The sequence below is a fragment of the Rhipicephalus microplus genome, chromosome 9 (genome assembly GCF_043290135.1).
Source record: "Rhipicephalus microplus isolate Deutch F79 chromosome 9, USDA_Rmic, whole genome shotgun sequence".
NCBI classification, from domain to species: Eukaryota; Metazoa; Arthropoda; class Arachnida; order Ixodida; family Ixodidae; genus Rhipicephalus; species Rhipicephalus microplus.
In genome coordinates, this window is record NC_134708.1 from 97,389,117 (window position 1) to 97,410,822 (window position 21,706).

The 21,706-nt window shown below is 45.7% G+C and overlaps 7 non-coding genes across 7 annotated transcripts; all 7 read right to left on the reverse strand.

Moving 5' to 3' along the window:
- Positions 1-20,185: 20,185 nt before the first annotated feature.
- On the reverse strand, positions 20,186-20,267 carry TRNAS-AGA (transfer RNA serine (anticodon AGA)). Its single transcript has one exon. It is a non-coding gene; the product is annotated as a tRNA-Ser (tRNA).
- A 151-nt stretch (positions 20,268-20,418) lies between these two features.
- Positions 20,419-20,500, reverse strand: TRNAS-AGA (transfer RNA serine (anticodon AGA)). The gene has a single exon. It is a non-coding gene; the product is annotated as a tRNA-Ser (tRNA).
- A 151-nt stretch (positions 20,501-20,651) lies between these two features.
- Positions 20,652-20,733, reverse strand: TRNAS-CGA (transfer RNA serine (anticodon CGA)). Its single transcript has one exon. It is a non-coding gene; the product is annotated as a tRNA-Ser (tRNA).
- A 152-nt stretch (positions 20,734-20,885) lies between these two features.
- TRNAS-AGA (transfer RNA serine (anticodon AGA)) lies at positions 20,886-20,967 on the reverse strand. The gene has a single exon. It is a non-coding gene; the product is annotated as a tRNA-Ser (tRNA).
- A 150-nt stretch (positions 20,968-21,117) lies between these two features.
- TRNAS-AGA (transfer RNA serine (anticodon AGA)) lies at positions 21,118-21,199 on the reverse strand. Its single transcript has one exon. It is a non-coding gene; the product is annotated as a tRNA-Ser (tRNA).
- A 151-nt stretch (positions 21,200-21,350) lies between these two features.
- Positions 21,351-21,432, reverse strand: TRNAP-AGG (transfer RNA proline (anticodon AGG)). Its single transcript has one exon. It is a non-coding gene; the product is annotated as a tRNA-Pro (tRNA).
- Positions 21,433-21,584: 152 nt separating this feature from the next.
- TRNAS-AGA (transfer RNA serine (anticodon AGA)) lies at positions 21,585-21,666 on the reverse strand. The gene has a single exon. It is a non-coding gene; the product is annotated as a tRNA-Ser (tRNA).
- Between the last annotated feature and the right edge of the window lie 40 nt (positions 21,667-21,706).

Genomic DNA, 21,706 nt, shown 5'->3' on the forward strand with positions numbered 1-21,706 from the left:
AAAGAAAGAACTGTAGTGGGGCTCTTTCTAACGCAGAAAATGAACGGAATATTGGGAAAAATCCAAACATATCGGACAAGATGTTTACAATCACATTTTCCCCTTTCCCATTGTAAGGTAGCCTACCGGGCTCAGCCCTAGTTGACATCGCTGCCTTTCTTTTATCTTCATTGCCCCCCCCCCCTCTCTTTGTGTTCAGTAAAATTGAACGAAGAGCGTTCAAGGTTTAAGGCGACAGCGTTAAAGAGCTCGTTTCGCAGATATTCTGGCGTCCGCGTCGTTAGTTGTGAGCGAAAAATCATCTTTGCGTCAACAAAAAATCGAGCATCTTTGCGTGACCGAAAAATCTATAGATACAAATAAATAAATAAATAAATAAATAAATAAATAAATAAATAAATAAATAAATAAATAAATAAATAAATAAATAAATATTTTTAATAGCTAAATATTGCTAGTCTTGGCAGCGAATGAACCCGGATCGCTTACGTGATAAACGTGTGTTCAACCACGCATCTGCACCTCCGCTTGTGAATATAGTGAAAATAACTTCCTCTCTTTGGAAATGCTGTGATAGTACTATTAACTTTCATACTTCACAAACACACGCGTGCTCTTTACAAGCTTCACAATACAAAATGAAATATTGCCGTAATAATGCGTGGTACTGGCGTAAATTGTCATTGCGCGTCATAAGATGCAATTATCATACACTCTAAAAAAAGAGTGAGTAAAAAGGGTGTCTTTTTGTCCCACAACATTAATCGTCATCTATATTGCGTTCCATCCTTACGCTAGCGCCCCGCGCCCGGTACATTCCGGTCACGATCGACATGCCCATTATCAGTGTTACATTGCATTCTCGATAGGAAAGTGGCCAGGGCCAAGTTTTCAAGAAAGGAAGCGCTCGCAAGCCTGATGACGATTATTGTTGTGGGACAAAAAGACACCCTTTTTACTCGATATTTTTTTAGAGTGTAGTGACTTGATAGTTTAAAGCCAGGCACGCACTACAAAAGACACACACGTTACTGCATCCGTAAATGGACCGCAGCACGGTTTCGGGCGATCTTGCACAAACGCATTTTACCGGTAGACCAAGTCCCAAGAGTTATTTAGAGACTGATTTAAGCTCTCTACGTAAGTTGTGTAATTTATTACAACGCTTTAAAGCTGCGAATCGTTGCATATTGGTGCAGATCGTTGCGACTTGGTGAAACGCGTTTTCAACCACCCATTCACAGAGTGGCATGTTCTGGTCGCTTGACGAGGCCAGAGCACGTCAGTATGCACATCACAGTGGTCGCTGATCTGATTGGTTGTGATGGGTTGTAGAACGCGCGCAAGTAAGATCGGCTCGTAGAGTGACGGCACCTGTCGGAGCAGATATGAACAACTCCGCGATCTTAGTCTTTCTTGCCAGACGGCGTGAGTGCTGCCAGGTGCACTATGCATGTGATGGCCTCCAAGACCGCGCGCAACCTATCGGCTTGCGATCTCGGCGGTCTAGACCAGTAAAGCTCAAAACGACGAGCGCGCTCATGAGAGCTCTGCGATCGCCAGCGATGCCATCGTGCCTCTTAAGTTGAGAAGGCCAGGCAGAGGTGGGAAGGAGGATATGATATAATTGTCTGTAGTGGCCTTGGTACATGGCGAGTCACTAAAGTTCTGGTGCAAATGGGTTGATGATGCTCAAGCTTAAACGCTGACAGAACTTCAAAAAAACTATTTCAGGTTCTCTTTGAGGCCACGCAGTCGGAGTACAGCAAGTTCGATAAGATGTCATCATAAGTGTTTTGAAGTACGCGCTAGGAACAGAATATTGCTATCGCGTCCAACTTTTAAAGTCGAAGCTCAAGGGTCCCCAAATATTTTATTTATGGCGTAGTGCTTACCGTGCAAGTTCGCTTGTGGCAGTTACCCAAAGAATGTTAAAAAAAAAGCTAAGGGCCACTCTTCCACCTTTTGCTGTAAATGTTCTGGTCGTTCCGTGTAGGTCTAGCAGTTTTCTTTAAATGCATCTCAATACAGAAATAAAAATTACTCAAAAAGCATCTGTAAGATGCTACCGGTATACTCCTGTGTCGCGATACTACCCCGCCCTGACGCTTGTCATTGGCTTATTTAACTAATGTGCCTACAGCAGTCGAGAAGCAAGATGGTGAGTTTAGCTAGTCAGGGGGTGGCGTTCATTTATCAAGAATTAGATTTAAACGCACCGAAAAAAAATGGCAGCATATCCACGGAGTGAATGATGGGGAGTGGGGCGAAGCATTCGTCCGTCCATTCGTTCTTGCTTCCGTCCGTTCCTGCGTACGTCTGTGCAACCGTCCATGCGTCCATCCACCCGTCCGTGCGTGCGTCTGTTCGTGCGTCCGTCCCTGCGTTCGTCCATGCATCCGCGCCTGCGTCCGTTCATGCGTCCATCCATGCATCTGTCTGTGTGTCCGTTCGTCCATCTATTCAGCACTCCAAGTACCACCATCTCCCATCTTTTCATCATATATTCTCCATACATCCAGCGGACATTTCAAGGACTAAACGGGAGGTGGCACATGCACACTTTCTTACGGCTTGCGCTTCGGGTTTACTTCCCACCTTTAACCACCTCGAGTTTATGGTATATACTAGTTCACTGTATTCATGGCTATGCGGCCCAACGCTCGCTAAACCTTTCTAAAACCAAGGAGGTTACACCCAGTGAGTATAACGTAGCAACCCTTTCTTGTCAGATCGTGCTCAATGTACATGCCAATAGCTGCTAATGGGGATCGCAGCGTGCGCGTTACCTAAAGGCCGAATGCTCCTGTCTCTCATTCCCCCTTAGCAGCCATTAACATGTGCATTGAGCACTATCTTTTATTGTTCAACAACGCACAGAAGAAATCTCTCACCGGAACCACCTTGGAGGTCAAAATCGTAAGGACCGCTATTGAGAGTATGTGTCACTGGTGGTTACGTACTACGAGGGACGCACAAGCCACGCCATAAGGAGCTTCGCCCCTAAAAAACGGAAGTGGTAGAAGATGACAGGGCAGCGATTCGAATATTCACGTGCCGCATTAATGGGATGAACAGTAGAACTTTTTCAACGCGAAAGCGTTGAATAGCTAGTTTCGCCGAAGGAAGGGAGGAAGGGCCTGGAATCTGTGGCACTCACCCACGCTGGGAGAGTGGCCAAGAACCGTGTAGAAATAACGGCGTCGGTATCGCGTAAGCGTCCTCGGTTGCGATTGAAAGGTCATAATCTAGTTCGTGACCGAAAAATGGCGAAAGGTGAAAATAAAATAACCGATCAAAATTTTCAGTTAAGAGTGATGATCGATCTTACAGGCCAGCTGCATGTCAAGCTGGTCTTCTACTACACAGTCACCGGAATGGTTAACACTGCTTTGAAAAACAAAACAAAACAAAAGAAATACTGTTGTGTTATATTGTCGAAAAAGTCTCCTTAATTAACGCGTCGTATAGGGCATGACAGACGCACAGAGTTGCACAAGGCGTCAAAAAATGTGAATTGAACAACGAGTGGCTGCTTTAAATGCCCGCTCATCACAAGGATCTCAGACATATTCAGTCATCATCAGCAGCAGAAGCACCACCAAAGTGAAGAGATGCATGGGTACGCGGTATGTCCTGCAACGATGCGTAGTGAGCCGTTCGCTGATTCGCAAAAGGAATAATTATCGCGTGCTGAGCATTTAACTACCGTGTTTTCTGTAGGAATTCAGACATACTTTGAAATGACTAATGTTAAGCGCACAGTCGTTGAGGCATGAACCCAGAACGGAAGCAGGCTAGGAGTTCAGGAGGCGATGCACCAGAGTGCCGACCACGCCATCGCGATCTGCTAGTGAAGGCGGAGCTCCAGTGCCCTCCAATTTTTGATGCTCTATTACCGCCACGATGATTTTAACCTCTATTAACGCAGTTTTGCAGTAATACATGGTTTATATTGAAGCTGGTTATCATGGACACGCGAGGGACGGCGGACAACTACAAAGCAGGAGTTGCAAGTTGAAAACGCCAGTCCTCAGAGGGGCTCACGCTTTACACGACCAATGTCCTTCAGAAAAAATGGTGTATCGTTGAGCACCAGGGAAGCATAAAAGCAAACGGGTAGTCAAAACGCGGCTGGTCCTCAGAAAAAGCGTGAATTAATGTGAGTTGCATTGCTCCACACACTTCGGAATTTCAGCGATTGCCGCACCGAATGCGTGACCCGGACTTGGCATGACGTGGGCGCGTTGGTCATCCTCAACCGTCGCCTCGGCATTCATCGATGTGGATGACTGGGAAGGGCCACTGGTTGAAGCTTTCTCGTCTCCCTGGCGTTGTGTGGCACTTGTGGGCGGTTGCTCACTTCGAAGGATATGGTGCTCTTTTGGCGTGCGTAACCTGCCGATAAGTATACAATAGATGATGTATCGAGGACACAGAAATACACGATCCTTGCTTTCCAGCCGCAGGGACAGTTCTTGAACGTCCGGCGCATCCTGGGTCATCGCGAACAAGTGGTCGGCCATCTCGGCCTCCCCGATCTCGCCGCCATGGAGAGTCCAGTAGCGCTTGTACGTGTCGCTGACGCCTTCCGAGAACCAGGCTAGGGAGTCGTGAAACACTCCAGGTTTGGGCGCCGTGCCATGCGGTGAGACTGTGACGGGATGCTTGGACAACATTCCAGGAGGACTCACCACACGGGTTCTCGTTGTCTTTCTTGTTCTACTTCTGTTGTGGCTCATACCCACTCTGGAGGATTGGCCAATATTTGAATTGCCCTATAAAATCTTCTTCATTTTAGGGTAATAGAGGGCACAAAATGAAAATGACATGAATGAAATAAAATGAAATTTTAGAATGAAACTTTGATGATCATTTTTATTTACCAGCTATAAAGCTTTCTTTAATAGTAATGGATAACAAATTAATTAAAAAACGCTCTCAATCTCTGCTCAACAGAAGAAGAGACCCTTTAGATGACGACACGTGCCAAGCTGTAAATACTAGTCCATGATTAGAGTGATGCCAAGTTGCCCCGCCACGGTGCTCTAGTGACTAAGGTACTCGGCTGGTGACCCGCAGGTCGCGGGATCGAATCCCGGCTGCGGCGGCTGCATTTTGGTGTGGTGGAGGCAAAAATGCTGTAGGCCCGTGTTCTCATATTTTGGTGCACGTTAAAGTACCTCAGGAGGTCTAAATCACCAGAGCCCTCCAGTACGGCGTCTCTTATAATCATATGGTGGTTCTTGGACGTTAAAACCAGAACTCAGCCGACCCGCAGCAAGCGTGCTGCTCAAGGAGGTTTAATATTTAAACCTCCTTGAGACATACATATATATATATAGTGGGAGTAATAATTCAATGGGCCAGTTGGTCTTTGTGAAGGTATGGGATATGGCACAACGGGAGCGTTGTCAACAAGGATAAATATATTTATTTCCCAACAGTTTCGGGAGGGGTCCTCCCTTCATCAGGGGATAACTCATCCCCTGATGAAGGGAGGACTCCTCCCGAAACTGTTGGGAAATAAATATATTTATCTATTTATCCTTGTTGACAACGCTCCCGTTGAGCCATATCCCATACCTATATATATATATATATATATATATATATATATATATATATATATATATATATATATATATATATATATAGATATATATATATATATATATATATATATATGTTTGTGTGTGTGTGTGTGTGTGTGTGTGTGTTGCATGTTTTGCGTCTTTAAAAAAGCACAATTTTTTTCGCTAGTAACTGGCATTTTCGAGTATTTCATTGAGAATTCATTCATGAGAGCCAGGGAGTGGACAAAAAGGTAATGGTTGCACTGGAAGGTATTAAAGCTATTTCAGGCATGGCTGTGGCAATTTCGCCACTTGAACAAAAAAAAAACACTACAGTTTGTTAATCTTGACCTTAATTATTAGATGAATTCGCAGTGTCGAAGCCGAAAAATCAGGCCGTTCACTGTATCGTGCACATAGATGGCATTAGGAGCAGTTTGTCTTGACTATTCTGAGCCTCGAGATGCAGCTCCGGGCCACACAAGAAGCCAAGGAGGTGGCAGTTGCGCATGGCCTGATCACCTACTATTTGTGAAAAGTACCATTTTTCACTTTAATAAAGTAGTTTCTCTGTCTCTCCTGGCTCGGATCGAATAGCTTCGTACGTATGGCGTGCACCCTTTGGGGCAGGTTGGGTGCAGACTCACTAAATTTTGAGTAAATGAAGCAGGGTGTAGCAGTCAGGGCACTTGAAAGCAATTTGGTGCATTTGGAACAGTAATAGCATCCCTGAATTCGCATTGTGTGGCGCCTGGTCGTCGCTTTAATGTTATTAAACGCGTTATTACACGTGTCAACGTGAGTCCTTACATATGTTGAAGAGTTGCAGATGCCTATATAAGCAGTTGTGTGCACTAGAGCGATGATGCGAACTGAAAGATGCGTATTAGCAACATCAGAAGCTGATAAGTAGCTCTGATGCTCGCCAGGATGCTGGCCCTGGACACTGCTACATAATAAACTTCAGCGCATGGCAACTAAGCCCAATTGACGTTAACCCGACATTGTGGCTTGTGGCTATATCAAATGATTACAAATTTAAGTTTATAAAGTTGGGTAGGCAGCACTGCGACCGCTATTGACGGTTAACGAAGATTAGCGTCTATTTGAAAAGTACCTCCGAGAGCTGGAGTAGCTCTGTGGTAAACTGCTTCATTGCCACGCAGAATGCTTGGGTTCGATTCCAGCTGGGACTTTGACATTTATTCTTTGCATTCATAGGATCAACGCTACCGATTTCGGGTACTCCTTAACGCTTGCGCGTTAAAATTGCCCATGTGTGTTCTCGTCGTTCTAGGGTATATACTAAGTGTCAGTCACCTGTGGCACATACCCGCATACGAGCGGCACATACCCGCCCATGGGTATGTGCCACTGTTTTGCGGGAAGTGTTTGACGACGTACGCGACGGGAATGTGACATTATTATTGTCTTGACCAGCACGTCATATTCGTCAAACCATCTTTGCCTCCCATGCTAATTTTGGTTTATGCCAAGTTAAGGGGATGACCACGAGAGCATCCAAACGTAAGCGGCTAGATAGATAGATAGATAGATAGATAGATAGATAGATACGCTTAATGTCGCCGAAGTTCACTAAGAAATGCTTTGCATTTTAAACCGCCAGGTCTGCGCAGAACGTGCAGCACTGTCACAGCGGAAGCTTGAAGACCAACCTTTCAAACCTTTTTTAACACTCTTTGGGCAACTGCTGCAAGAACATTTGTAAGGCACCCACTACGCCATCAATAATTGTGTAGTAGGCAAGCATTCATGACGCCATTCTTTGTCATTCTTTGGAAAAACGTGGTACCCGTTGCGCACTTGCGAGAAATTTCGTGCATTTTTTTTATGCTGTGACTTACGACAATGAAGAATTATGCCAGGAGCTTTTGCGATCCGGGGCACGATCCCTCACAGTGGGTATGCGCCGCAGTTATTAGGCAAACAACATCAAGCTTTTGTAATGGCTTGAACAACCCTCCTGAGGTCAAAGCCATCTTGTCGATGGAACAGGTAGTGCTACAATTAGCCACAACAGTCACTGTGCAGGCAAAACATGAATAATTGTTATCAAAATGTTGCGATCTTCCAATGGAGCGCGAATAGTATTCGCCCTAAGTGTGCAGACTTCAGAAAATTTGTGGCTCAGAGCTCGTTTCCAGTGTTATGTATTACAGAGGCCGGGGTAGACACTTCTTTTTGGTTATCGAACTACGTTGTGTATATGTCCTCTAGATCTACATGACCGAGCAGAGTGATGATATGTGTGAGAAAAGATCTGCCATCAGTACAGTTGAATGCTACATCATCAGATTATCCAGAATATGTAGCATGTGAGGTTAGATTTGGTCGAGTAAATATAACAGTAGTCAGCGTTTATCTCCAGCCTTCCACAAATAACTCGCTTTCTGCATTGACAGCACTTTTACAGACGTACAGGAAAGCTGTGATATATTGAGGAGATTTCAATGCTCACCATGTCATATGGGGAAGTGTGTACTGCGATCGTCGCGGAAAGGACCTACAAAAATCAATTCCGGATAGTTCATTATGCTTGGTAAATGACGGTTCAGTGACGTTCCTACGGGGTTTCAATTACTCGAGTTGCCTAGACCTCACGCTCTGCTCACATGATATTGCATCTGGGGCTTCATGACGAACAGACATTGAAACAAGGCGTAGTGATCATTTACCTATACTAAAACAGCATTCAAAACTACGCTTTTCTAAATTTAGGTCATGGAAAACAAATTAAATCAGCGTTCCAAGTTCGTTAAAATTCCTGAAGGTTACGCTAGAGTAGACGTTGAATACGAAAGACTTGGGTCCGTTCGCCGCAGAGCTGAAAGAAAATACAGGCACACGGGTCTACTTGAAGATTACCGCGACTGTCAAAGAACGCATGACCGCATGAGACGACAACTGGATAGACTAGGCACAAAGCGCTGGCGGGGATTCTGCACTTCGCTAACGCCATTTACGCCCGAGTCAAAATTATGGAATGTTCTACGCTCTTTAAGTGGGACAGTAACACATCACCAACCATTTAGAGCCTTAGCTTTAGTGAAGAATGTACCGGAAACAACCGTTGCGGACGAATTTTGTCAGCATATTACACGACCTAGTGCAGCCGGGCACACGCCTGAATACATTAAGTCTGTTGGGGATATTAAAGCATTGATTGCTTTTTCTCTCAATACACATCAAGATGACCTAGATCACCCGTTTTCACTGCAAGAATTAAATAATGCTCTTGCAGTGTGCCGACAGAGGACAGCAGCTGGTGCTGATGGGATAACATATGCAGCATTAAAAAACCTGGGTCCTGTGGCCACATATACTTTGTTGAAGACATTTAACAATGCATGGACAACAGAGTACCTACCACCCTCCTGGAAAGTTGCAAGAGTGGTCCAAATTCTCAAACCCGGAAAAAGGCCTTTATCCATAGATTCTTTCCGCCCTGTCAGCCTGACTAGCTGTCTTTGTAAACTTATGGAAAAGATGATAGTCGCTAGACTTCAGTGGTGGGTGGAATGTACGAACGTGCTTCCAGAAAATACATGCAGGCTTTCGTAAACACCGTTGCACCATGGATGCCATTCTAGACATTGTAACTTATGTAGATCATGAGAGGAGCTGTGGAAGAATCGTCGTTGCAGTATTTATAGATATAAAGCGAGCATTTGACACAACCAGCCACGCTCATGTAATACACGTGTAGAGAGGAAGGAGACCCCGGCGACGAAGACGAGCCATCCTGGCAAGTCAAGGTGATGAGATTAGGAGTGGGTCGTGATAGGGCTTGAGACGACTCACGTGGACAGTCTCACGACCAAGGCATCGCCTGTCTGTAGATGGCGTGACCGGCTCGATCACGTATGTGACAGGAGATCGACGTTCGACGACGCGATAAGGACCGTGAAACTTGGGGGCAAACTTAGCGGACAGACCTGGGGAGTGGAAGGGCAGTCGAAGCCAGACAAGCGAGCCCACGGCAAAAGTCTCGACTTGCTGGTCGCGGTCGTGGCGGTCTTTTTCGAATGCTTGCTTGTCCGAGGTGAATGATCGGGCCAACTGACGACACTCTTCAGCGTGGTGCAAAATTTCAGAAAGAGGGCTGAACTCTGAGACGTCGGGACGATACGGCAAAATGGTGTCAAGGGTGGAGCATGGCTCACGCCCATATAGAAGAAAGAAAGGCGAGAAGCCTGTGGTTGACTGCGTCGCGGTGTTGTACGCATAGGTCACAAATGGGAGAATGACATCCCAGTTTGATTGGTCGGAATTGACATACATGGCGAGCATGTCTCCTAGCGTTCGGTTGAAGCGCTCAGTTAGACCGTTGGTCTGCGGGTGGTAGGCTGTAGAGGTGCGGTGCACCGTGCGGCATGCCTGAAGGAGTTGTTGTACAACTTCGGATAAAAAGACACGCCCTCGATCACTTAGTAGTTCACGTGGTGCCCCGTGACGCAGTACGAAGCGTCGCAAAATGAAATTGGCTACGTCACGTGCACCAGCCGTAGGTAGTGGAGCTGTTTCAGCATACCTCGTCAGATGGTCGACGGCGACAATGATCCATCGATTTCCAGTGGCAGTGTAAGGAAGGGGAACATATAGATCGATACCAACGCGGTCGAAAGGGTGCGCCGGACACGGTAGAAGCTGTAATAATCCGGGTGAATGGGCAGCTGTCTTTCGTCGTTGGCATAATGAACAAGACCGAATGTATTTTCGTACAAAAGTGTACATACCACGCCAGTAGTAACGCCGGCAGATCCGCTGATATGTTTTTAACACACCAGCGTGAGCATGTTGTGGGTCGGCATGAAAATACGCACAGACATCAGATCGCATGTGGCGTGGTATAACCAAGAGCCATTTACGACCATCCGCGTGGTAGTTTCTGCGGTATAGTTGCGCGTCCCGTATCGCGAAACGTGTGGCTTGGCGGCGAAGAGCGCGTGGGTACGCGGACGTTGAAGAGTCGGAAAGAATGTTTAGGAGAGATGTTATCCATTGGTCTTTCCGCTGTTCAGACGACATGCTTGTGACGGAAATGGGAGCGATGGAGAAGTTGGTGTCCGAATGCAGGTCTGCGGTGGATCTCACTGGTGATCGTGAGAGGGCGTCCGCATCAGAGTGTTTTCGTCCTGAGCGGTAGACGACACGAATGTCGAATTCTTGTAGTCGAAGAGCCCAACGTCCAAGGCGACCTGAAGGATCTTTTAGCGACGCCAACCAACAAAGTGCATGGTGATCGGTCACAACGTCGAAACTTTGTCCGTACAAGTAAGGACGAAACTTGCTTAACGCCCAAACGATTGCGAGGCATTCTTTTTCAGTTACGGAGTAGTTCATCTCCGCTTTCGTGAGTGCGCGGCTTGCGTATGCGACGACGTACTCTGGAATACCTGGCTTTCGTTGCGCGAGTACTGCTCCCAGACCAACGCCACTGGCATCTGTGTGCACTTCAGTGGGGGCACTTGGGTCGTAATGGCGTAGAATCGGTGGGGACGTAAGTAGGCGGCGCAGTGTACGGAAAGCTTCGTCACATGCCGGGGTCCAGTTAGAAAGATTAGCTGGACCGTTCAGTAGTTGTGTAAGTGGGGCTATTATTGTTGCAAAGTTGTGGACGAAACGACGAAAATACGAGCACAAGCCGATGAAGCTCCTACGTTCTTTGAGTGAAGTCGGCTTCGGAAAGTCTGCTACGGCTCGAAGTTTGTCTGGGTCGGGGCAAATTCCATCCTTTGTCACAACGTGACCAAGTATCGTAAGTTGGCGAGCCCCAAAGCGGCACTTCTTTAGGTTGAGCTGGAGGTTTGCCTTGGTAAGACACTGAAGAATGGTGCGCAGACGGTCGACGTGGGTAGGGAAATCAGGAGAAAATACAATAACATCATCGAGGTAACATAAGCATATCTGCCATTTAAGGCCGCGTAAAATGCTGTCCATCATTCGCTCAAACGTTGCAGATGCATTGCACAGACCGAATGGCATAACCATGAATTCATATAGGCCATCTGGCGTAACGAATGCTGTTTTGGGACGGTCACACTCTGCCATCGGAACCTGCCAGTAACCTGAACGTAAGTCCAGCGAAGAAAAGAATTCGGCACCTTGAAGGCAATCAATAGCGTCGTCGATGCGGGGAAGAGGGTATACGTCTTTCCGGGTAATTTTGTTCAGTCGCCGGTAGTCGACACAAAATCTAATCGAACCGTCTTTTTTCTTCACTAGCACCACAGGTGAAGACCAGGGGCTAGAAGATGGTTTGATGACACCGCGCTGAAGCATATCATCCACCTGTTCTGCAATTAGACTTCGTTCCTTGGGTGATACGCGGTAGGGGCGTTGCCGCAAAGGAGGGTGCGTTACAGTGTAGATTGTGTGAGCAACGGTGTTAGTTTGACTCAGTGCCTTTTGAGGAAGGTCAAATGAATCTCGGAATTCATGGAGAAGGGTCATTAGCTGGTCCCATTGATCCGGAGGAAGCTTGCTGTCGATGGAACGATTGAAGATATCCGAGGAGTAGTCATCCCACGTGAAAAGAGGAGTAACGGCGTTCAGTTGAAGTTGCTGGCCAGGGTCGTGGGACTCAATAGGCACAATAACGTTGTCATCAACAGGATGAACATAGCCCAGTGTTTCGTGAGCTCTTAAGGTGAGAGGGCATGAGCTAGGATTGCAAACGACAATTCCGGAAGTATCCTGGTGAGGTGGCAGAACGGCGTACGGCAGAGACGTACCGTGGCGGCGACTGAAAACGTCAGATGGCGAGAACACAACGGTAAAGCCGGATAATTCAGTGCGATTGACGGGGACAACGATGGCACTAAGAGGAGGAACATCGACGTCGGAAGCAACAAGAAGCTTGCCCAGGTGAGTGCGCTCATTGTCGGTAGATGGCGCATCTGAAAACACAGATAATTCCACCTGCGCGCGAGCACAGTCAATTACGGCATGGTGGCGTGACAAAAAATCCCATCCAAGTATCACGTCGTGGGCACAAGTGGTCAACACGAGAAACTCTATGTGGTACAGGACGTCCTGAATGTTTACTCTCGCCGTACATGCTCCGACTGGTCGAAGTGGTTGCGCACTCGCGGTATTCAGCAAAACGTCGGAAGGCGGCGTCGTTACTTTTCGTATCGAACGGCAGAGTTTCTGACTCATCACAGATACGGCGGCACCCGTATCAACAAGCGCAAGAGTTCGTAGACCTTCAACAAACACTTCCAGAACGTTAGTAGGGGACGGGCGAGGACTTGTACAATGCGACAATTTCGCAGCTCGTGCCTCCGGAGCTGCGGCAGTCAGTTTTCCGTCTCTACAGGGTTCGGTCGGCGACGCAGAGGGGACGGAGAATGGTAGCGGCGTGGTGAGGATGAGCGGCGAGGACCGAATGATCGGTAGTCGGTAGCAGGGCGGTGGTCTACTTCGGTTGATGAAGGGTCGCGTTCCACTGATTGTCGATCGCATTGACGTGGCAGTTCTCGTTGTGCGTTGTAAGGGGCCGGTAAAGAGTAGTCAGGGTACCTCGGAGGTGCAGCCGGACCCGTTGCGAAGCGCCGGCGACAGAAGCGCGCCACGTGACCTGGATATCCGCATTCGTAACAGATCGGGCGATTGTCAACTGTGCGCCAAGGGTTTCCGTTATAGCGCTGTTGTGTTGCTGGAAATGGCGTCGTTGATACTCGTACAGGCTGGGGAGTCAGCCCAAGCGGAGGTCGTGGTGGAGTAGCAGCAACAGCAGCATAAGTCAATGGCGCAGTGACGGGTGCTGTCTGAGAGACGGACGGCAATGCCTCAGAGACCTGCGCCTGTATTACCTGCCTGATGGCGGGTGCGAGACGCTCAGAAGAGGGTTCCGTTGCCGGTAGATACGACAGGCACGAAAGTTGTCGGGCCACCTCCTCGCGCACATATCGTTTGATTTCGGACATTATTGCGCTGTGGTCTCCACCCAGGCTCAATGCCGCGAGAGTTTCATCGGTAGCCGCTGGACGCCGTGTCATGACTCGTTGTTTGCGCAACTCCTCGAAGCTCTGGCAAAGAGTGGCGAGTTCGGACACGGTACGTGGGCCCTTGGCCAGCAGCATCTGGAAGGCGTCGTCGTCTATCACCTTCAAAATATGTTTGATCTTGTCTGCCTCGATCATTGAAGGGTCAAGGCGCTTGCACAAGTCGAGCACATCCTCGATGTAGCTTGTGAAGCCTTCTCCTTGAAGCTGTGCGCGTCCCCGTAGGCGCTGTTCGGCACGGAGCTTGCGTACCTCGGGGCGACCGAACACATCGGCAATGCGTAGCTTAAAGGCACCCCAAGTGGCAAATTCCGACTGGTGGTTGTTAAACCAGAGACTCGCCACCTCTTTCAGGTAGAAGGGTACATATTGCAGCTTCGAAGGGTCTACCCACTTGTTGCTTGCGCCTACCTTTTCAAATGTCGACAGCCAATCTTCTACGTCTTGCTCATCAGTACCGTCGAAAAAAGGTGGATCGCGCACGCGTAGCGCAGTGGGAACGATGACCATCGGAGGCTGGGTCGTACCTTGCTGGATGGTTTCTTCAGCCATGTCTGGGGTGGCAGGTAGTTTCCTGTTGCGGAGTTCCAGGTTGAGTTACCCAGCACCTCCACCACTCTGGAACGGGGTTTATTGGCGCAAGTAGTACTTGCACAGCAGGTCTATTGATGTGGAAACCGGGCGGCAGGAACCGACGCAGGAAACACAACACTCGGGGCAACAGCTCGCGCTCGGCTCCTCTTGATAAAGGCGTGACCCACTGCGGCACATATTCTTCTTCCTCTCTACACACGGTTTAATTCAGTATGGAATAGTAGGCAGGACACTAAGATGGATTGCAGAATTCTTAAGAGACAGGAAAATCTTCATTGACACGGCTGACGGTAAAAGTAAAGCGCATGAAGTTAGTCAAGGAGTCCCACAGGGTAGCGTACTAAGCCCATTTTTATTTAATTGCGTTATGGCTGAAAGATTCCAGATCTTACCTACTAGTTTGAAATATTCCATATATGGAGACAATCTGTGCATTTGGGCATCGGACACGAGCATTCAAGCAGTTCAGCAAAAACTTCGAGATGGGCTGACAATAATCAATGATTCTTTCAAGAGCAGAGACATGATTCTTTTCCATGAGAAAACATCTGTACTTCCGTTCACAAGGAAATGTCTTATGAAATTCAAACTTCAGATAGACTCTCAGCGCTCACAACTTGTGTGGCAGCACAAATTTTTAGGGGTTATTTTAGACAGACGTCTGTCTTGGGCACCACAGATAAAATCATTTGAGGACAAAGTCAACACCCTAATCAATATATTACGTCGACTGACCGAAGTGAGATGGAGTAGTTCATGTTCTTCTTTATTGCTTGTACATTCAGCAATAATTCGACAAAGAATAGGTTACTGTGCCCCGGTTTTACATGGGATATCACGTAACTTAGAGGAGAGGATTCAAAGATTGATGGCCAGAAGCCTTCGTATATGTCTTGGTGTACCGCAGCGTCTGCCAGTGCTTTCGTTATTGCGCAGTCTCGTAAACCGACTTTCCATGCTATGAGATTTACGGAAACTTGCCGGCATTATCTTCGGTTGGCAAGTCAACACGCTAATCATCCCCTATACTGAGCTATTCAGGAGAGATCAGCTGCAAGAATACACAAAACTATAGTAGAATTCAAGAGTTTACTGCCGACGCACAAATACTGGCCTCCATGTGCATCCCACCCACAATGGCGACTCTCTATCCCAGATATTGCAACTTCAATTCCGGGAATTTATTGTAAGAATGATCTGCCCATAATTGTAATAAAGCAATTAACTTTAACACGCCTTTATAATAACTATGAAGACTATATTCACGTGGACACCGATGGATCATGTCTGAATCAAAGCTCTACGTCGGCATTCTTTGTACCTGCATACCAAGCGAGAAAAGCTTTTAAACTCAGCCATTTCAACACATCCACAATGGCAGAACTCTATGCAATACTCTGTGCTTTACGCTTCATATGTTTATGGCCAGGTCCACTTCGATGGGTAGTTATCAGTGACTCACAGTCCTCATTAGTTTCTTTAGAAGGAATCAGCTTAGGAAACAAAGCTAGTGAGCTCGCATATGAAATACAGAGGATGTACGCTATAGCAAAAGATTTAAGCCACACCATAATGTTCCAGTGGGTGCGAAGCCACTGTGGAATCACAGGAAACGACATAGCTGATCAAATTGCACATGCACCACATCAAGAAAATAATATATCACAGCTACCTCTATTGATGAGCGATGCACGGTGTCTAATAAATAAGCTGAGCTGTCAACTGTCTAAGAAAACCTGGTTCGAAAATGGGGCGCAAAACTCTCTGTTGTATAACATTGATCCCGGTATAGAATTAAATATTCCGTTAATGGTCAGCCGATCGTAGAAACAGTCATCCATAGGCTTCGACTTGGTACAGCCTACACGAAGGCTTTCCTGTATAGAATAAGGCAAGCTGGCAGTACTAGCTCCTCATGTGGAGAAGCTCAAGAAGACGTGGAGAGCATTCTTCTGCATTGTAAAAATCATGACGTGCCTCGAAAGAACCTTTTTCAAAAACTCAATTTTTTGGATAAGTGACCTCCATCAATTGCAAAAATCTTGGGTCTATGGCCAAAAGGAAAGCTACAAGCCACTGCAGCGCGTGCAGTCGTTCACTTTCTGGATGAATCAGAAATAGCTCAAAAGTACTAAACAAAAAACAAATGTACTTCAATGTTAAGCGCGGTATGTTTCAGAGCAGTATTTTCGTGTTTCACTACGATATTTTGGGGAAAACATTTCTGAAAACATTTCAGTGTTTGAGCGACAAGATCACCTTAGATATTTTATTGAACTTTCACGTTTTTGTGTTAACACTTAAATTGGCGTGATTACTTGTGTTTTTTTTTACAAACTCAGTGTGGGGCGGACACAGTTCTATGCAGTGTGGACCCATTTCTGTATGGTGTGGACACCCGGTGTTGAAAAACGTGAACTCATTGTGTAAGTGTTGTGTGATGTACATATGTATAGCCTTGTGTTTGCTACAAAATGTGCGATGTTGACTTTTGTGCAAGAGAAGGGGAGTAGCCGGCGCCACGCATTGGCACCAACCTCGCCTTACATTCATTTATTAAAAAGTAGTATTGGACGACCCACTCGTTGCGCAATTCGCAATGTGTGATACCTGCTTGTTTCTTTTGCTGTTCCAAAACGCTTTTTTACTCATACTAACGCGACTCGTTTGCCGACATCAAGCCTGCTGAAGACCAGTTTGCAGAGGAGTCGCAAGCACCGGTGAGGCTCAGGAATAATAAAAAAAAGTTTTGTCTTGAACATCTGTGCAGGCAAGCATAATTTTGAATTGATGAAATGGAAAGGAATCGTATTGAAATATTATGATGATCACATTTTATGGCATTTTTTCTATGCATCATAGGAAGAAACAATTACTGCATATCTACGGAGTGAATGAGGATGAGCAGGGCGAAGCGCTGGAGGGTTATACACAGATACTGTATATATTTGTACAAGAACTTATACAATTCGTAAGTTGTGGCCAAACGTCGCTTCCGTTCTCCTTTCATTATAATGACTTATTGGTCGGTGAGGTGGTGGATCGGTGATGGGGTATAGTGGGATGTTTGCAAGAACGAAGTAGTGGGCAGCTGGCAAAGGTGGAACTATAGTCGGTCACGTGCGTACGTACGTACATACATACATACGTACGTACGTACATACATACATACATACATACGCACATACATACATACATACATACATACATACATACATACATACATACATACATACATACATACGTACATACATACATACACACACATACATACATACATACATACATACATACATACATACATACATACATACATACATACATACATACATACATACATACATACATACATACACACATACATACATACATACATACATACATACATACATACGCACATACACACATACATACACACATACATACATACATACATACACACATGCATACATGCATACACATGCATACACACACGTACATACATACATACACATACATACATACATACATACATACATACATACATACATACATAAATACATACATACATACATACCTACATACATACATACATACATACATACATACATACATACATACATGCATACACACATACATACATACATACATACATACACACATACACACATACACACATACACACATACACACATACATACATACATACATACATACATATACACATACATACATACATACATACACACACACATACATACATACATACATACATACATACATACATACATACATACATTCATACATTCATACACACATACATACATACATACATACATACATACATACATACATACACACATACATACACACATACATTCATACATACATACATACATACACACATACATACATACATACACACATACATACATACATACATACATGCATACATACACACATACACACATACATACATACATACATACATACATACATACATACATACATACACACATACACACACATACATACATACATACATACATACACACATACATACATACATACATACATACATACATACATACATACATACATACATACATACATACATACATACATACATACATCCATACATACATACATACCTACATACATACATATATACATACACACATACATACATACATACATGCATACACACATACATACATACATACTACATACATACACACACATACATACATACATACATACATACATACATACATACATACATACATACATACATACATACACACACATACATACATACGTACATACATACATACATACATACATACATACATACATACATACATACATACATACATACATACATACATACATACATACCAACAAAGGATGGACAGATCCACGCCTTTAGGAGCTTCGTCCCTAAAAAAACTGTCGATGCTCAGCGGTAGAATACTAAGCTGGCATGCAGGGGACCCGGGTTGGAATCCCATTGTGTCCTTGGCGTTTTTCACTTCAGTTTCTTATTTCGTGCGGCAGTGGTTACGAACACCGGCAGCGGCGGCGTCGGACAACTACGGAGCCGCACGCGACGCTTCTTGCGGTCTCATAACACCATTCACTGTAAAAAACTATATGAGAGAAGTAGTTGACCTATTTGGCGCTTTATTATTCTTCCTGATTTATGATTTATTACAGTTATTCTGTACCTTTGTTGTTGTTGAACAGTGTCATAATCTAGTGGTGTAACATTTGTGAACCATAGTTTGTCCTGATCCTGTTATTCCCGTATAGCTAACATATCGTAATGTGTATGACCGATGTCTTCGAGAACTGGATGCAGTGAGTGAAAAGGGGGTGTTGGTCTCATTTAACTGATGAGTCTGAAAAGCCAACCGCAAGGTTCTCAAGTTGTGTATGTTTACAATACTCAGTTCGCTCCAGTGTTCGTTTGTACTGTCGTGATAATTAATATTCCAGGTGGCACGAATCAGTATTCTTCGCGAAACAAATAGTGGTTGCTAATTAGATTGTGTAGTGCTTCCCCATATAAGTATGAAGTAATGAAGGTAGGATTGCACAATAGCGTAGTACATTTGTTTTTTAAACCATATTGATAATAAATTTCTTGTTTTGTAGTTTAAACCGACAAAGGAGGAGGCTTTAGAACACTCATGATTAAATGGATCTGTCCGAGTTGGCCTTTCAATAAAAATGACACCTAAAAATCGTATAGAATTGAGACGCTACTACAGTTAAATAAACCATAGGAACAAGCAAAATTTTGTACAGGATAGTGCACAATTGACAATATTCATACCATCAATATGTAATAGAGAAGTGCACGGAATACAAGCAACCCGTATACATAGCCTTGATAGATTACGAGAAAGTGTTTGACTCAGTCGAGACATACGCAGTGATGCAGGCACTACGGAATCAGGGCATCGACGAAGCCTACATAAACATACTGAAAGAAATCTACAGTGGATCTACAGCCAACATAGTTCCTAATAAAGAATGCGACAGAATCCCCCCCCCCACCCCAAAGAAAGGGTGTAAGGCATGATGACTGATTGATTTGTGGGGTTTAACGTCCCAAAACCACCATATGATTATGAGAGACGTCGTAGTGGAGGGCTCCGGAAATTTTGAGCACCTGGGGTTCTTTAACGCGCACCCAAATCTGAGCACACGGGCCTTCAGTGCCAACGAGTACTTGCACTGTCCGGCGAGTACTAACAGCGACGGGACGTAACATGGGTAAACGTTGCAAAACTAAACCTTTCAAGTATGACGAGGTGCCATTGACGAAAATATACGAACACCGGTCGATACGTCGATGAGCCCGCCTGGCTAAGGCATCTGTTCAGTTCATACAACATGGGTATTCATTTTTCTCTGGCTCGCGGCATTCCGCAATACCGATGCCGAGAATTAGAGAATTCGTTATGTAAAAAATTAACAGCAGCTCGAAAAAAAAGGATTCGCAGTCGACAGGATTCGAACCTGTGCGGCGAGACCCCAATGGATTTCTAGTCCATCGCCTTAACCACTCGGCCACGACTGCCGGGACAACGTTCCGTGCGGAAAGGGTTGGGTCACGCATTACCTGAAGACTTTCGCAATTAAGTAAGCACAATTGTTCGTGCGTGACGGATGCTGGGACAGTGTGCGAATTCGTTATGCAAAAGTTAACAGCACCTCGAAAAAAAAAGATTCGCAGTCGACAGAATTCGAACCTGTGCGGGTAGACCCCGATGGATTTCTAGTCCATCGCCTTAACCACTCGGCCACGACTGCCGGGACAACGTTCCGTGCGGAAAGGGTTGCGTCACGCATTACCTGAAAACTTTCGCAATTGAGTAAGCACAATTGTTTGTACATGACGGATGCTGGGACAGCGTGCGAATTCGTTATGCAAAAATTAACAGCACCTCGAAAAAAAAGTTTATGCAGCCGACAGGATTCGAACCTGTGCGGTGAAACCCCAATGGATTTCGAGTCCATCGCCTTAACCACTCGGCCACGACTGCCGGGACAACGTTCCGTGCGGAAGGGGTTGGGTCACGCTTTACCTGAAGACCTTCGCAATTAAGTAAGCACAATTGTTCGTGCGTGAAGAATGCTGGGACAGCGTGCGAATGCGTTATGCAAAAATTAACAGCACCTCGGAAAAAAAAGGATTCGCAGTCGACAGGATTCGAACCTGTGCGGGGAGACCCCAATGGATTTCTAGTCCATCGCCTTAACCACTCGGCCACGACTGCCGGGACAACGTTCCGTGCGGAAGGGGTTGGGTCACGCATTACCTGAAGATTTTCGCAATTAAGTAAGCACAATTGTTTGTGCGTGACGGATGCTGGGACAGCGTGCGAATTCGTTTTGCAAAAATTAACAGCACCTCGAAAAAATAGATTCGCAGTCGACAGGATTCGAACCTGGGCGGGGAGACCCCAATGGATTTCTAGTTTATCGCCTTAACCACTCGGCCACGACTGCCGGGACAACGTTCCGTGCGGAAGGGGTTGGGTCACGCATTACGTGAAGACTTTCGCAATTAAGTAAGCACAATTGTTCGTGCGTGACGGATGCTGGGACAGCGTGTGAATTCGTTATGCAAAAATTAACAGCACCTCGAAAAAAAAAGATTCGCAGTCGACAGGATTCGAACCTGTGCGGGGAAACCCCAATGGATTCCTAGTCCATCGCCTTAACCACTCGGCCACGACTGCCGGGATAACGTTCCGTGCGGAAGGGGTTGGGTCATGCATTACCTGAAGACTTTTACAATTAAGTAAGCACAATTGTTCGTGTGTGACGGATGCTGGGACAGCGTGCGAATTCGTTATGCAAAAAATAACAGCACCTCGAAAAAAAAAAGATTCGCAGTCGACAGGATTCGAACCTGTGCGGGGAGACACCAATGAATTTCTAGTCCATCGCCTTAACCACTCGGCCCCGACTGCCGGGACAATGTTCCGTGCGGAAGGGGTTGGGTCACGCATT